A 15475-nucleotide genomic window follows, 5' to 3' on the forward strand; every position below is an offset into this window, starting at 1 on the left:
TCGTTATGGTCAGTACGAGTACACCGTCATGTCCTTTGGTCTAACTAATGCTCCATCTACATTCTCCCGCTTGATGAACTCGATCTTCATGGAGTACTTAGATAAGTTCGTCATGGTTTACCTCGATGATATCCTTATTTACTCGAAGAATGAGGAAGAGCATGCCGAACATCTTAGACTTGTGTTAGAAAAACTCAGAGAGCACCGCCTTTATGCCAAGTTCTCCATGTGCGAATTTTGGTTGCCAGAAGTGACCTACCTGGGCCACGTGATCTCTGGCAAGGGCATTACTGTCAATCCCGAGAGAGTTCAGGCCATTCTTGATTGGACTCCGCCTGAAACAGTTAAACAAGTTAGGAGTTTCCTTGGTCTAGCCAGTTATTGTCGCCGCTTCGTTGAGAACTTCCCCAAAGTGGCCAAACCTCTCACGGAACTTCTCAAGAAAGATAAAAAGTTTGAGTGGTCCCCATAGTGTGACTACAGTTTTCAGGAACTTAAAAGACGCCTGACTTCTGCTCCCATACTTGTGCCACCGGATTTCAGTAAAGACTTTGTTATCTACTGTGACGCCTCACGACAGGGACTAGGTTGCATTCTTATGCAAGATCGCCATATGATTGCCTATGCATCTCGATAGTTACATCCACATGAGGAGAATTTTCCTACACATGATCTAGAGCTTGTAGACGTAGTCTATGCACTTAAGACCTGGCGACATTACCTTCTCGGTAAATGTTGTGAGATTTACACTGATCACCAGAGTCTGAAGTATATCTTCACCCAACCAGATTTGAACCTTAGGCAAAGTCATTGGTTGGAGTTGATCTCAGATTACGACTTAAGGATTACCTACACCCCAGGCAAGGGGAATGTCATGGCTGATGCGCTAAGTCATAAGTCCTATTGCAACAATCTTATGTTGCAGCAGGGCCAACCACTTCTCCATGAGGAATTCTGTAAGCTTAATCTTCACATTGATCCTCACGGATTCCTTTCTACCTTGGTGGCGAAACCTACTATTGTGGATCAGATCAAATATGCTCAGAAACAGGATACGAGAATTTCCCGGATCAAGAGAAACATTGACAAGGGAGTTGGTGGCAGTTTCTCCATAGATGATTGAGGTGTTGTTTTCTTTGAGAATCGCTTGGTGGTTCCCAAGAATCAACATCTACGACAACTGATTCTTAGGGAGGCCCATGAATCTCCTCTCACGATTCATCCCGTTAGTACTAAAATGTATCAGGACCTACGCCAGAGGTTCTGGTGGACTAGGATGAAAAGAGAAATCGCTGAGTTCATTGCTAATGTGACGTTTGTCGTCGCGTTAAGACAGAACATCAAAGGCCTGCTGGCACCCTTCAGCCTTTAGCTATTCCTGAGTGGAAATGGGATAAACTTGGTATAGACTTCATCACCGGTTTTCCCAGGACCAAGAGAGGGAATAATGCTATCTTCGTAGTCATTGATCGTCTTTCCAAAGTGGCTCACTTCCTACCTGTTCGAGAGAGTATCACTGCTAGTCAGCTCGCTGACTTATATATTTCTCGAATAGTGTCACTTCATGGTGTTCCACTAGAGATCAATTCAGACCGTGGTAGTCTTTTCCCTTCTCATTTCTGGGAGAGTTTCCAAACTGCCATGGGCACCCATCTTTCCTTCAGTACCGCTTTCCACCCTCAATCAAGTGGTCAGGTGGAAAGGGTCAACCAAATTCTCGAAGACATGCTTAGAGCTTGTGTTATCTCATTCGGTATGGATTGGGAGAAGTGTCTTCCCTTCGTCAAGTTTTCTTATAACAATAGCTACCAATCCAGCCTCAAGAAAGCTCCTTTTGAGGTTCTGTATGGACGAAGATGTCGAACACCTCTGAACTGGTCAGAAACCGGTGAAAGACAATTCTTTGGACCGGACATGATTCAGGAGGCAGAAGAGCAAGTTCGCATCATTCGTGAGAATTCGAAAACATCCCAATCTCATCAAAAGGGCCAGTATGACCGTAGTCATAAGGAAGTGGCTTATGAAGTTGGCAACAAGGCTTACCTTCGGGTTACCCCTTTGAAGGGTACCCATCGTGTCGGTATTAAGGGCAAGTTGGCTCCTTATTACATTGGTCCCTTTCTCATTCTCGCTAAACGAGGAGAGGTTGCCTACCCGTTAGAACTACCCCCACATATTTCTCGAGTTCATGATGTCTTCCACGTCTCTCAACTCCGGCGTTGCTTCTCGGATTCCATCCGCGGAGTGGACCACGAAATGCTTGATCTCCAAGATAACCTCACTTATCGAGAGTACCCTGTTCGCATTCTTGATCAAGCAGAGCGTGTCACTCGACATCATAACATCAAGTTTCTCAAGGTTCAGTGGTCTCATCATTCCGAGAGAGAAGCTACCTGGGAGCGTGAAGATCGTCTTCGACTTGAGTACCCCACTTTCTTTCCGCCAACTCCTGAATCTCGGGACGAGATTCTTTTGAGTGGGGGCGAGTTGTCACATCCCTAGTTCTGGTATGACCTAGGCTAGCCTTCATGTTTGCATCATGTTTAAATTTCTTTGAAATTTGAAATGGGGATTTGTGAAACCCTCAGAATCATTTCTGGAAATAACCCAGATAAAAATTGCTCCAAAAAGGTCCAAGAAAATGTTCATGTAGCTCTCTGAAAATATTGGTTAGAGGTAAAATTCAAACAAATATTTTCAGGAGCTCATAAGTATTTATTTTGGGCATTTGGAATTAATGCAGTAATTATTTGCTTTGGATATATATTGTTATATATAAAATATTGTACAAAAATTATGCTAGTAGTTGAGGAGCTCTGGAATAATACCACTAGCCCCTGCAAAAATTGGCATAAGAAAATAAAATGGTTTAGTATTTTTATTAAACCAAAAAAATGTCAGAAAAATAAAAAATAAAACAAAAAGGAAGATGCTTACCCGGACCTTACCTGCGGCCTGGCACTGTGCGGCCCAGCAAGCCGGCCCAGCCAGCTGGCAACTCCAGTCGTCCCTGACCTCTCGCCAGGAGGATAGGGCGTGTGCCCGCGGTGCGCTCGCACGTGCCCGACCACCTCCTCCCTGTCTGCTTCATCCCAGCTGCGTCCAGGCGACGCCACGCGCCGCCCCGCACCTCCCACACTCTCTCTCGTTCCCTTCCCTTTTCTCTCGCTCTCTCCTGCGAACGCCCGGGCGCCGCCGTCGCCACCGCTCGCCGTTGCCGCGCCCACCGTCACGGCCTCGCCCTCGCTTCGTGCCCAGACGCTCCGCCATGTCTCCGTCTACCTCTTTGTCGAGCCACGCGCCTCGGGAGGCCCTGGAGCGCCTCCATTACCGTCGTCTTCATCTCCGGCCGCCGTGGATCCCCATCGCCGGACCGTCGACCTCAGCGCGTCCCTGAGCTCGCCGTCAAGCCCACCGAGACCGCTGTGAGCTGCTGCTCCTCCTCCCCCTCTTCATTTTCTCGCTTGCATGTCGTAGCCGCTGCCTCACCGATGACCCTAACCGTCGCCGCCTGAGCTCGTCGCCGACGCAGCTCCGGTGACCAAATGGTCGCCCCGGCGGGTCCAAACCTCTCCCCGCACCCCGTAGAGCTTCGCTAGTGCATCCGCTCGCCCGCTAGCACGCCGCAGCAGCAAGACCACCGGCGCCCGAACTCCGGCGGCCGCAAAAGAGCTCGCCGCCGTCGGCTCATGCCACCCCAGCTCCTCCCGTTCGCTCCATTAGAATCGCCGCATTGCCAGCTAGCCGTAGCCGCAAACCGCGAGTAAAACGGTGCCATGTAGAGTTTTTGCGAAGCCCTCCGTCGTCTCTGTCGTCGCCGGTGACGAGCCGTGGACCAGGTCCGGCGGGTTTGACCCTCCCCCTTGTGTCACTGAAACGTGGGCCACCCCCTGACATTTTTAGTTAGTATTAGTTTAACACTAATTAACCTTGGTTAGTTAGCTAGTTAGTCGCTGACCAGTGGGGCCGACGCCCACTAATCCTAATTAGACTAAATAAACCCCCTGTTAACTAACTGAGTCACTGACGTGTGGACCCCACACGTCAGGTTTGACTTGGTCAGCGCCATTGACCTGCTGACGTAAGCATGACGCTGTGCTGACGCAATATATCATTTTCTGGTATTAAAATAAATTAGGAAATTCCAGAAAATGATATAAACTTCAAAAATTCATAGAAATTCAACCGTAGCTCAGATTGAAATAATCTATATATGAAATAATCTATATATGAATAATCTTTCCATCTGTACCATTTTCATGCATGACAAACCAACTTATACATGTTGTATATGAGGAAACACATGAATGGCATTTATAAAGGCTTATTTTGGAGTTGCATTTGAAACTTTGATTCAAATGGACTTCATGCAAATAAATGCTAGATGCATTAACTCAAACAACATCACATACTCATGCCATGTTCATGCATCATATTGTTGCATATGCTTGTGTTTGATTTCGACACCGTTCCTTCTCGATCGGTCCTGCTCCGGAGACCGATAAAGAGTACCTGTCAGAGGAGCAGTGCCCCCCTTGTTGATCTACCAGGCAAGAAAACCCCCTTGTTCATTTCTATACAATCCTACTCTCTCGCTCCTGCTCTCGTTTATTGCATTAGGACAACAACGATTCAACTGCTACTTTATGCTGCGGTAGTTGAACCCATTCCTCTGCATGACCTGTCATTGCCACAGTAAGTAGTTAAAACCCACTAGCATGTGTAGGAGTTGATTGAGCCATGTTGTGTTCTTGCCATGCTATGCCTGCTATTGCTTAGAGTTGTGTCAGGTCTGATTTATCGGGAATGAATTGGAGTGGTACGATATGTTCTGGTGCTGAGTGTTAAGCTTGTGAACACGATTTGGTAAAGGTAGAGGTGAGAGGCCATGTAGGAGTACATGGTGGGTTGTCTCATTGGGACCGTCTTAAGAACCGAGTTCTGTGTAAGTTGTCCAATGACTAGTTACTACCACACATTGGGCTTCGGGCGATCCAAGCTCTCTCGACTTATTAGCCAACTTGATCTCTGTCCAGGAGTTGCAAATAGTTTCTGGTGTTTGTAGGTAGTGTTAGTAGTCTACCAAGTGGAACCCGGCCATGTGGGCTTGGGACAGACTAGGCACAGTGGCACGGTGTACCAAGTGGCACCCGGATGGTGGGCTTGGGAACCCTGCTCACATCGTTTGGGGCCGTGAGCGACACCCCGGCCGGATCTCCTTGCAGATGGAACCCAAATAGGCGATAAACCTAGATGGGAGACTTGTGTGGTTAGTCAGGTCGTGGCCGACAGCCTCACCAGGCTTCCGCTTGAAGGTTGCCAAGGTACATGACATGTACATGGCGGTAAGTGGCGAGAGCGTGTGTGAAGAAGTACACCCCTGCAGGGTTATCATGATCTATTCGAATAGCCGGGTCCTCGGTTATGGACTTCTTGGATGCTTACGTGGTACATAGACAACTTTAAGTGGATACTCTAAAATGCTCAAGACAAGTGTGAGTGCTATGGATGGTCTTCTCGTAGAGAGACAGGGATGAATCCATAGTAGTGTATTGATGTGGTGATTAGTGGGATCGTGTGCGCTGCCTCACCTCAAAGAAGTTTCTCGTAGTCGTAGAACAGGATAGCGACTGAGTCAAAGCTGGCTTGCTGCAGCTAAACCCCACATTGCCTTCTTGATACTAATGCATGTATGATAGGATCTGATGTTAGCCTTGCTGAGTACCTTTGTACTCACGCTTGCTTTATTTATGTTTTGCAGGTGAGACATCTGTTTCACTAGTAGTACTGCTTGGACTTCGACGAGTAGCTTGTTACCTTAGCTACGATCTTGTACCCTGGGGAGGGACTTGTAGATAGTCAGGCTTCTCAGCCTTTTTCTTTTATAGTTGTCTATACTCAGACATGTAATGCTTCCATTGCTTGTATGCTCTGAATGACGGGTCATGTGACCCCTGTTTGTATTTAATGCTATGTGACTCTTCTGGGCCTTTATCTATATGAGTTTGAGTTATGTTGTGATGCCATGTTGTACAACACATACTTGCATGTTATGCGTACGTGTGACGTGTATTGCTATGTGTGGGATCCGACAACCTAGTTGTTTATCCTTGGTAGCCTCTCTTATGGGGAAATGTAGTCTAGTGATCCACTGAGCCATGTTAGCACTACCGCTCCGGAACACTTAGACTGGCCGGCATATGATTCACTTCGTTCCTTTGTCTGTCCCTTAAGGGAAATGTCACGCGGTGACATCCGGAGTCCTGCCTAGCCTGCTACAGCCCGGGTTCCCGGAGTCCTGTTAGCCCAGTTGCTACAGCCCGGATTCATACGCTGCTGACTGACATGCTTGATGTTGTTTCATGTATGCATGTCCCCGTAAGTTAGTGCCACTTTTGGTTCACAACTAGTCATGTCATCCCGGGTTCTCTGTCATATGGATGCTAGCGATACTATCATATACGTGAGCCAAAAGGCGCAAACGGTCCCGGGCCATGGTAGGCGACACCCGTGGGAATACCGTGCGTGAGGCCGCAAAGTGATATGAGGTGTTACATGCTAGATCGGTGTGACTTAGAATCGGGGTCCCGAGAGCTCGCGCACCTGCACCCGCTTCCGGGGTGAGCACCGAGCCGACGACAGGAAAAGGAACCACGAGAACGGGGCTCTCGCGGGGCCCTTCAAGGCCGACTGGGCGTAGTCCCCATTCGTCGAAAGGGTGCATCTGCCTTACGAACTCCACATTGTCCGAGCAACAGTACAAGCGGCAACCCTCCTCCGGAGGGTCGGCTGGCAACGGGTCGTCCGTCAAGAGCTCAAGCACAGTCCGTAGTGCCTCGGTAATGAGCGCGGGCACGTGGAGCCTTATGGGTTCCCTACTGCCCGAGAAGGTCCACATCGGTCGAGAGTGGCGCTGGAGCGAAGCAATGCGGCACCGGATGAACTCCTTCACCACCATAGGTGCTGCCACCCCAAGGTCCTTCAACCTAGCCAGCCGACACCATATGTGGGCGAGCCGCCGGTCGACGAGCTTCGCGTGCCCCCAGCCGGAGCTCGGGACGGCTGGCACCCGTGGGAGAAGGAGCAGAGGGCTGAGCACGCCAGCATCCATGAATACCCACCGCTTCTGAAATCCATCCACAACTGGTGGGAGCTCAAAGTCAATCTCCGAGCTGGCTGTCGCCGCAACAGCCCGGAAGATCACGCACCCCGAATGCTGGCGAGCGTCAATTAGGTGCGATGAGAAGAAATGGTGAAGCAAAGCCACAGAAGGGGCAATGCCCACCATGGCCTCTATAACGCCCTCGATGCGGCTATATCTCCTACGTGTCGAAGCACGACTTAGAGGCATAACCGCATTTAAAGCAATGTCGCAAGTAAGGTAATCTTCACAACAACCCATGTAATATATAAAAGGGGAAAGGATACATAGTTGGCTTACACTCGCCACGTCACACAAATACATGAATAACATTACAATCATCCAATACACTCATGGTCTGACTACGGTACCAAAATAAAAGATCAACCCCAACATGCGACATGGTCCTCGATCGCCCCAACTGGGCACCACTACTAATCATCTGGGAAAGACACATAGTAACGACGAGAATCTTCGTCGAACTCCCACTTGAGCTCAAGCACATCATCTGGAACGGTATCATCGGTCCCTGCATTTGGTTTGGAAGTAATCTGTGAGTCCCGGGGACTCAGCAATCTCGCACCCTCGCGATCAAGACTATTTAAGCTTATAGGTAAGGCAAGGTAATATGTGGAGCTGCAGCAAGCGACTAGCATATATGGTGGCTAACCTATTCGCAAAAGAGAGCGAGAAGAGAAGGCAAAGCACGAACGAAGAACTATGATCAAGAAGTGATCCTAGAACAACCTACGTCAAGCATTACTCCAACACCGTGTTCACTTCCCGGACTCCGCCGAGAAGAGACCATCATGGTTACACACGCGGTTGATTCATTTTAATTAAGTTAAGTTTCATGTTATCTACAACCGGACATTAACAAAATCCCATCTGCCCATAACTGCGGGCACGGCTTTCGAAAGTTCAAATCCCTGTAGGGGAGTCCCAACTTAGCCCATCACAAGCTCTCACGGTCAACGAAGGATATTCGTTCTCCCGAGAAATTCCGATCAGACTCGGCATCTCGGTTTTACAAGACATCCTCGACAATGGTAAAACAAGTCCAGCAACACTGCCCGAATGTGCCGACAAATCCCAATAGGAGCTGCACATATCTCGTTCTCAGGGCACACTCAGATGAGACATCCTACGAATAAAACCAAGCCTCAAGTTACCCCGAGGTGGCCCCGCAGTCTACTCGGTCGGGCCAACACTCAAAGGAGCACTGGCCCAGGGGGGTTTAAATAAAGATGACCGTCGGGCTCCGGAAACCCAAGGGAAAAAGAGGCTAGGTGGCAAATGGTAAAACCAAGGTTGGGCATTGCTCGAGGAGTTTTATTCAAGGCGAACTGTCAAGGGGTTCCCATTATAACCCAACCGCGTAAGGAACGCAAAATCCGGGAACATAACACCGATATGACGGAAACTAGGGCGGCAAGAGTGGAACAAAACACTAGGCAAAAGGCCGAGCCTTCCACCCTTTACCAAGTATATAGGTGCATTAAGATAAACAAGATAATATGGTGATATCCCAATAATAAACAATGTTCCAACAAGGAACGATCTCAAATCTTCACCTGCAACTAGCAACGCTATAAGAGGGGCTGAGCAAAGCGGTAACATAGCCAATCAACGGTTTGCTAGGACATGGTGGGTTAGAGGTTTGACATGGCAATATGGGAGGCATGATAAGTAAGTGGTAGGTATCGTAGCATTGGCATAGCAAAAGAGCGAGCATCTAGCAAGCAAAGATAGAAGTGATTTCGAGGGTATGATCATCTTGCCTGCAAAGTTGTCAGAGTTGACTTGGTCCTCGTAAGAAAACTCAACGGGCTCCTCGTTCGCGAACTCGTCTCCCGGATCTACCCAAACAAGACAACAAGCAAAAGGAACACAATCAACCACGTGCAATGCTCAAGCAACATGATGCGAACATGGTATGCTATGCGGGATGCGGTATGTGATGCATATGCAAGATTTGACAAGGAATGATTGACCCTGGCCTCAACTTGGAAATCCAAGAGTGACACTGGAAAGGTGAGGTGATTTCGGTTGAAATCGATATAAAGATCACTGGAATCGGATGCACGGTTTGGAAATGGCAAGCAAAACAAATATGGCACCGGTCTGCGATAATCAACAAGTAGCCATCTAAATGCATCAATATAAATATGCTACATCACTCAAACATGACAACAAAATAAATGGCAGGGATCCACTCATTATGCTTGACAAAAGATTAACACTGAGCTACGGCTATTTCATCCATTAACAGGTTCAAACAACCATGGCAAAAGTGCAAATGATAACAGGTTTCAGACTTAGTGAAATTAACACAAGTCTGGAATTTAGCATCAGGTAGCACACTTTAGAGCATGAAAACTACATGCTACAGGAACTTAACATGGCAAAGCAAGGCATGACATGAAGCTACTCAAAGCACTTAACAAAAGTCCCTTAGTGACCTTGAGCCAAAAGGGATCAGAAAATACAATTGCAAGTATGTGAACATGGCAAAAACATAATCAAAATACAATTCAGTTAACGAGTAGGCATGTTCACGAGCTCGATGCACTCACTACAGAGCATGGCATGACAAACTAAGCATAGACCCATCAATAATACATGGCATAGAAGCTATACATGGCAAGAACAACAACATAGCATGCACGGATCTATCCCAACATCCTCGGCAAAATCGCTAACAAGTCAACAATCTGCCAGGATTCACGAAATAGGAAAAGTAGAGCTCGATTGACTCAAGCTAGGTTGCTCCATAAATGCAAACAAAGACATGGGTGCATAGAGAACCACAATGTTAACAAAACATCCTTACTGATCATCCTCAAAAGAGGCACGGATCACTAGGAAACAACATGAACATATGGCATAATGACAAAATCAGGACAAGGACTTAGTGAAATTCTAAGTCCCTGAAATCAGCATTACCGAGTACGCTACTTTGCAAGCTTGTGCTAGTCACCACACATATCACAAAAATACATGGTAAGCATCTCTGTAAAGATGCCATGGCATATAACAAAACTCATTTAGAGCTCAGGAGCATATCATGCACACATTAATCATGGCAAAATGACAAATATCTATTTGATGAAACATATCTGACAATTTTATCACATAGCCCTCTTCCAACAGCATTTCGGGCACCAAAATAAGCTCAAATGAAAATGTTGCAATGAGATGAAATGGTGCACTCTCTGAGATGAACATTTTGAAATGCTACACGCGCAAATTGGAGCTACGGATGCGGAGTTACGACATGATGAATATTGCAAAAAAATAAGGTTCAAGGGAAAATTAGGTCAACCCGAGGACTCCCAGATCTAGATCCAGTCGGCGCAAACTTCGAGGATCGCCGGGGTACTGTTCATCGGCGACGGGGACGCGGTGGCCGGAGCTTCTAGCGGCTGGAGGAGCTCGTCGGGGACCGGATCCGGGCGAGGGGAGGCGAGGGCGAGGCGGCGGCGGGTCGGCGAGGTGGTGCGGGCGTGGGGCGGTCCGGTGGCGGCGCGACTCGTCGGAGTTGGGGCGGCGTCGGTGATGGAGTGCGGCGGCGCTGGAGTTGGAAGAAGGCGGCGGTCGGCGGAGGAGGCGAGAGGCGCGGGCGGCGCGGCCTCCCAGTCAGCAGGCGCGGGTGATGGGCCCCGCGGGCCGCGGCGGGTGCGGACGGTGATGTGGGGCGTGGAGGCGCCACGTGGCGGCTTGCGGTAGGCCGGGCGGCGGCGGGCGGACGTGTCCGGTCCGATCCGGACGCGTCCGGCGGCGGGAGGAGGAAGATGCTAGGGTTAGGGTGGATTTTGCCCGAAGTTTCGGAGGGGAAGTCCTTTTTATACATTGAAGGAGCTAGGAGGCTCAAAATGGAATGCGGTTTTCGGCCACCCGATCGTGATCGAACGCTCTAGACGATGGGAGAGGTTTTGGGCCAAATTGGAAGGGTGTTGGGCTGCAACACAAACGAGGCCTTCTTGGTCACTCGGTTAACCGTTGGAGTAGCAAACGAAGTCCAAATGGCACGAAACTTGACAGGCGGTCTACCGGTAGTAAACCAAGGCCGCATGACAAGTCTCGGTCCAATCCGGAAATGTTTAACCCCCACACATGAAAAGAGGTAGAAAGGGGCACCGGAGGAGATAGGACCGCCGGAATGCAAAACAGACAATGGGGAAAATGCTCGGATACATGAGACGAACACGTATGCAAATGCAATGCACATGATGACATGATATGAGATGCATGACACAGAAAACAACACACAGAGATAAAAACCCGAACCCGAGAAAAATAAAATAACTTAGCGCCGGAAACGCCAAGAGTTGGGACAAATATAAAGTAAACTACATCCGGGGTGTTACAGCCTCGCAGACAAAGGCGAATACGGCAAGGAGGATGATGGACTGGGGATCCAGGTGCAGCGCATTGATTTGATAGTGCGAGAGCACGGAGTTGAAGAAATCAAAGAAGGGGGAATTACGCCAACCCAGAGGGCGTGAAGATGGATGGGGATCTTAGTGGCCGTCCTATCAATTGCGGCGCGGGAGGCGGGCCATCTCCATCTCCACCAGGACCGCGCAATGGCTGACCTCTTGGGCTTCTAGAATACTCCTCAACAGGCACTGATGAGCGGCGACCGTGTTCGGCAGGCTGAAAGGCATGCGAACATAGTTGTGAGGTGGACCCTCGCAACGCCCAACGCGCGAAGGCCAGAGGCGCTCCTGAGACGCGGCTCGGTTGAGCCCTGGCACGTCGATGCAGACGCGCAGCCCACCATCCTCGCCTGGATGTGGGGCTACGGTGGGCAAACGGCGGCTGCCGTGCATGACTCTCGACTCCTGTAGCTCCTGGGTGTTTCTTGTGATGAACTCCTGAGGGTGTGGTCTTCCTTGCCTTGTACCTTCCTAAGGGAAACGTACCTGGAAGCACCCCTCCAAGTGGTGCTCGAGCGCCTCCCTCGAGACCTTGGCAAAGTCGATGGCTCTCCAAGAAAGAGCCCCCAAGCCCTGCATGAGGAGGGCGCCCGGCGCGCCTTCCTATGCGAGAGAGGGTGGCGCTCCCTGATTGGGCGTAGATCCTGACGCAACACCTCCGGAGGCGCCTGCCTCCTTATGGCTTGGGCCAGGCGAAACCTTCTTCTTCTTAAGGGTCGCCTCGGGAAGCCTTCCGTTCCTGTGGTCCGGGTGTTCGATTGCTGCGGCTTGGAATGCGCGCTCAAGTGAACACACTGCGTCCCTTTCTTCACAGGGTACGGTGATGACTCCACCGCTTCCTGGCATCTTGAGGACATTGTACCCATGTTGAGTCACTGCCATGAACTTGGCCAGGGCTGGGTACCCGAGGATGGCGTTGTATGGCAGGCGGATGTGGGCGACGTCGAAGTCGATGAGCTCAGTGCGGTAGTTGTTGTGCTGCCCGAAGGTGACTGGAAGGCGAACCTGCCCTATTGGAACAGTGGAACCATCAGTGACTCCTGAGAAGGGCTTGGTTGGCTGAATCTGATCGTACGGCACTTGGAGATTGTCGAACGTCTCGACGGACAGGATGTTGAGTCCTGCTCCGCCGTCAATGAGGGTCCTGGTGACCTGCACATTGCTGATGACTGGGGAGCAAAGCATCAGGAGGACTCCGGCCATTTCTGCGCACTTGCTCTATCTACTGAGTTGAACGTGATAGCGCAGGCAGACCACCTGAGAGGGCGCGTGGCCTCAAGCTTGGGGAGGACTTCATTCACCTCACGAGCAAACTGCTTGAAGATGCGTTGTGAGGCTGGGGCCTGCGCTCCACCCAAGATGCAAGTGATTGCGCGCGGCTCCTGGAAGCCCCCAGCCTCCTGGTCTTGATGCTGGCCTTCGTTCCTCCTTGGCGGTGGCGGCAGAGGAGGAAGGCCTGCGTTGCCGTGCAGGCGATCCTCACGAGGCTAATCTCTCCAGCCTCCCTCGCGAGGCTGGTCCTACCAGCGATCCTCGCGAGGTCGGTCACGCCACCCTTGGCGAGGGCCACGATCTTCCCATCGTCTTCCACCTCTACAGCTCCAGGGATGTGCACACGTCTTCATGGATTGCTAGCTCCTCCTTCATCTTGATATCGCGTATGCCATAGGAGAAGGCTGAGATGATGGCTTCTTCAGTCACCTTGGGGATCTTGAGGCGAGCGTTGTTGAAGCGCTGGATGTATTTCTGCAGGGTTTCCCCTTGCTGCTACTTGATGCAGCGCAGATCGCTCATGGCCAAGGGTCGGTCGCGGGTGCCCTGGAATTTGGTGATGAAACGAGTGCGCATCTCGTCCCAGGAGGAGATTGTGCCAGGAGCCATGTTCAGGAGCCAGGTGCGGGCCCCGTGTAACGCCCCGGACACAGCCGCCGGTGGTCGTTACTCCTGGCGGGATCTAGACTGGTCCCACAGATCAATACTAGTCTTTTCTGCGCACTTTGTCCTCACTCGTGCGCACCCGGGAGCAACTTCCCGGTTGGTCACCCATCCTAACACTACTCCAAGCCGAGCACGCTTAACTTTGGAGTTCTGTCCGAATGGGCTCCCAGAAAAGAAGGAATTCCTTATTGATATGAGTAGTCTATCATCCCTAATAAGCCAGGCCATCACATACACCCCCACTCAGAGGAACCGACGTCCTTGTCGGGCCACAGGAACGTTCCCTCTTGGCACAAACGTCTGTGCTTCCAGTCTGGTACATGTGCCATGTCGGATGCCACGACGGGTCACAAACATCATGAACAACATGACCATGCACCTGTCCGTAACCATCCGTGTAACCGCGAGGGTCGGCTCTGATACCAACTTGTAACGCCCTCGATGCGCCTATATCTCCCACGTGTCGAAGCACGACTTAGAGGCATAACTGCATTGAAAGCAATGTCGCAAGTGAGGTAATCTTCACACAACCCATGTAATACATAAGGTAAAAGAGATACATAGTTGGCTTACAATCGCCACTTCACCCAATTACATGAATAAAGCATTACATCAAACAGATACAATCAGGGTCTGACTACGGAACTAAAATAAAAGAAGAACCCCAAAAGCGACAAGGTCCCCCGATCGACCCCAACTGGGCTCCACTACTGATCAACTAGAACGAAACAACACAAAGGACAAGATCTTCATCGAGCTCCTCCTTGAGCTTGGCTGCGTCACCTGGACGATATCATCGGCACCTGCAAACTGGTTTTGGAAGTATCTGTGAGTCACGGGGACTCAGCAATCTCACACCCTCGCGATCAAGACTATTTAAGCTTATAGGTAGGGTAAAAGGTATGAGGTGGAGCTGCAGCAAGCGACTAGCATATATGGTGGCTAAACATACGCAAATGAGAGCGAGAAGAGAAGGCAAAGCACGATCGTGAAACTATGATCAAGAAGTGATCCTAGAACAACCTACGTCAAACATTACTCCAACACCGTGTTCACTTCCCGGACTCCGCCGGAAAGAGACCATCACGGTAACACACGCGGTTGATGTATTTTAATTACGGTCAACTTCAGGTTTTCTACAACCGGATGCTAACAAATTCCCATCTGCCCATAACCGCGGGCACGGCTTTCGAAAGTTCAAATCCCTGCAGGGGAGTCCCAATTTAGCCCATGACAAGCTCTCACGGTCAACGAAGGAATAGACCTCCTCCCGAGACATTCCGATCAGACTCGGTATCCCGGTTCTACAAGACACTTCGACAAGTTAAAACAAATCCAGCAATACCGCCTGAATGTGCCGACAAATCCCGATAGGAGCTGCACATATCTCTTTCTCAGGGCACACTCAGATGAGACTAGCTACAAGTAAAACCAACCCTCAAGTTTCCCAAGGTGGCCCCGCAGGCAGCTCAGTTCGGGCCAACACTCAGAGGAGCACTGGCCCGGGGGGGTTAGAATAAAGATGACCCTTGAGTTTGCAGAACCCAAGGGAAGGTGGTAGGTTGTTAGTGCAAATGGTAAAACCAAGGTTGGGCATTGCTGGAGGAGTTTTATTCAAGGCGAACTGTCAAGGGGTTCCCATTATTACCCAACCGCGTAAGGAACGCAAAATATGGGAACATAACACCGATATGACGGAAACTAGGGCGGCAAGAGTGGAACAAAACACCAGGCATAAGGCTGAGCCTTCCACCCTTTACCAAGTATATAGATGCATTAATTAAAAAATAGATATAGTGATATCCCAACAAGTAAACATGTTCCAATAAGGAACAACATCTCCATGTTCCAACAAGGAACAAACTTCAATCTTCACCTGCAACTAACAACGCTATAAGAGGGGCTGAGCAAAGTGGTAACATAGCCAAACAACGGTTTGCTAGGACAAGGTGGG

The sequence above is a fragment of the Triticum urartu genome, chromosome 6, assembly GCF_003073215.2.
Source record: "Triticum urartu cultivar G1812 chromosome 6, Tu2.1, whole genome shotgun sequence".
NCBI classification, from domain to species: Eukaryota; Viridiplantae; Streptophyta; class Magnoliopsida; order Poales; family Poaceae; genus Triticum; species Triticum urartu.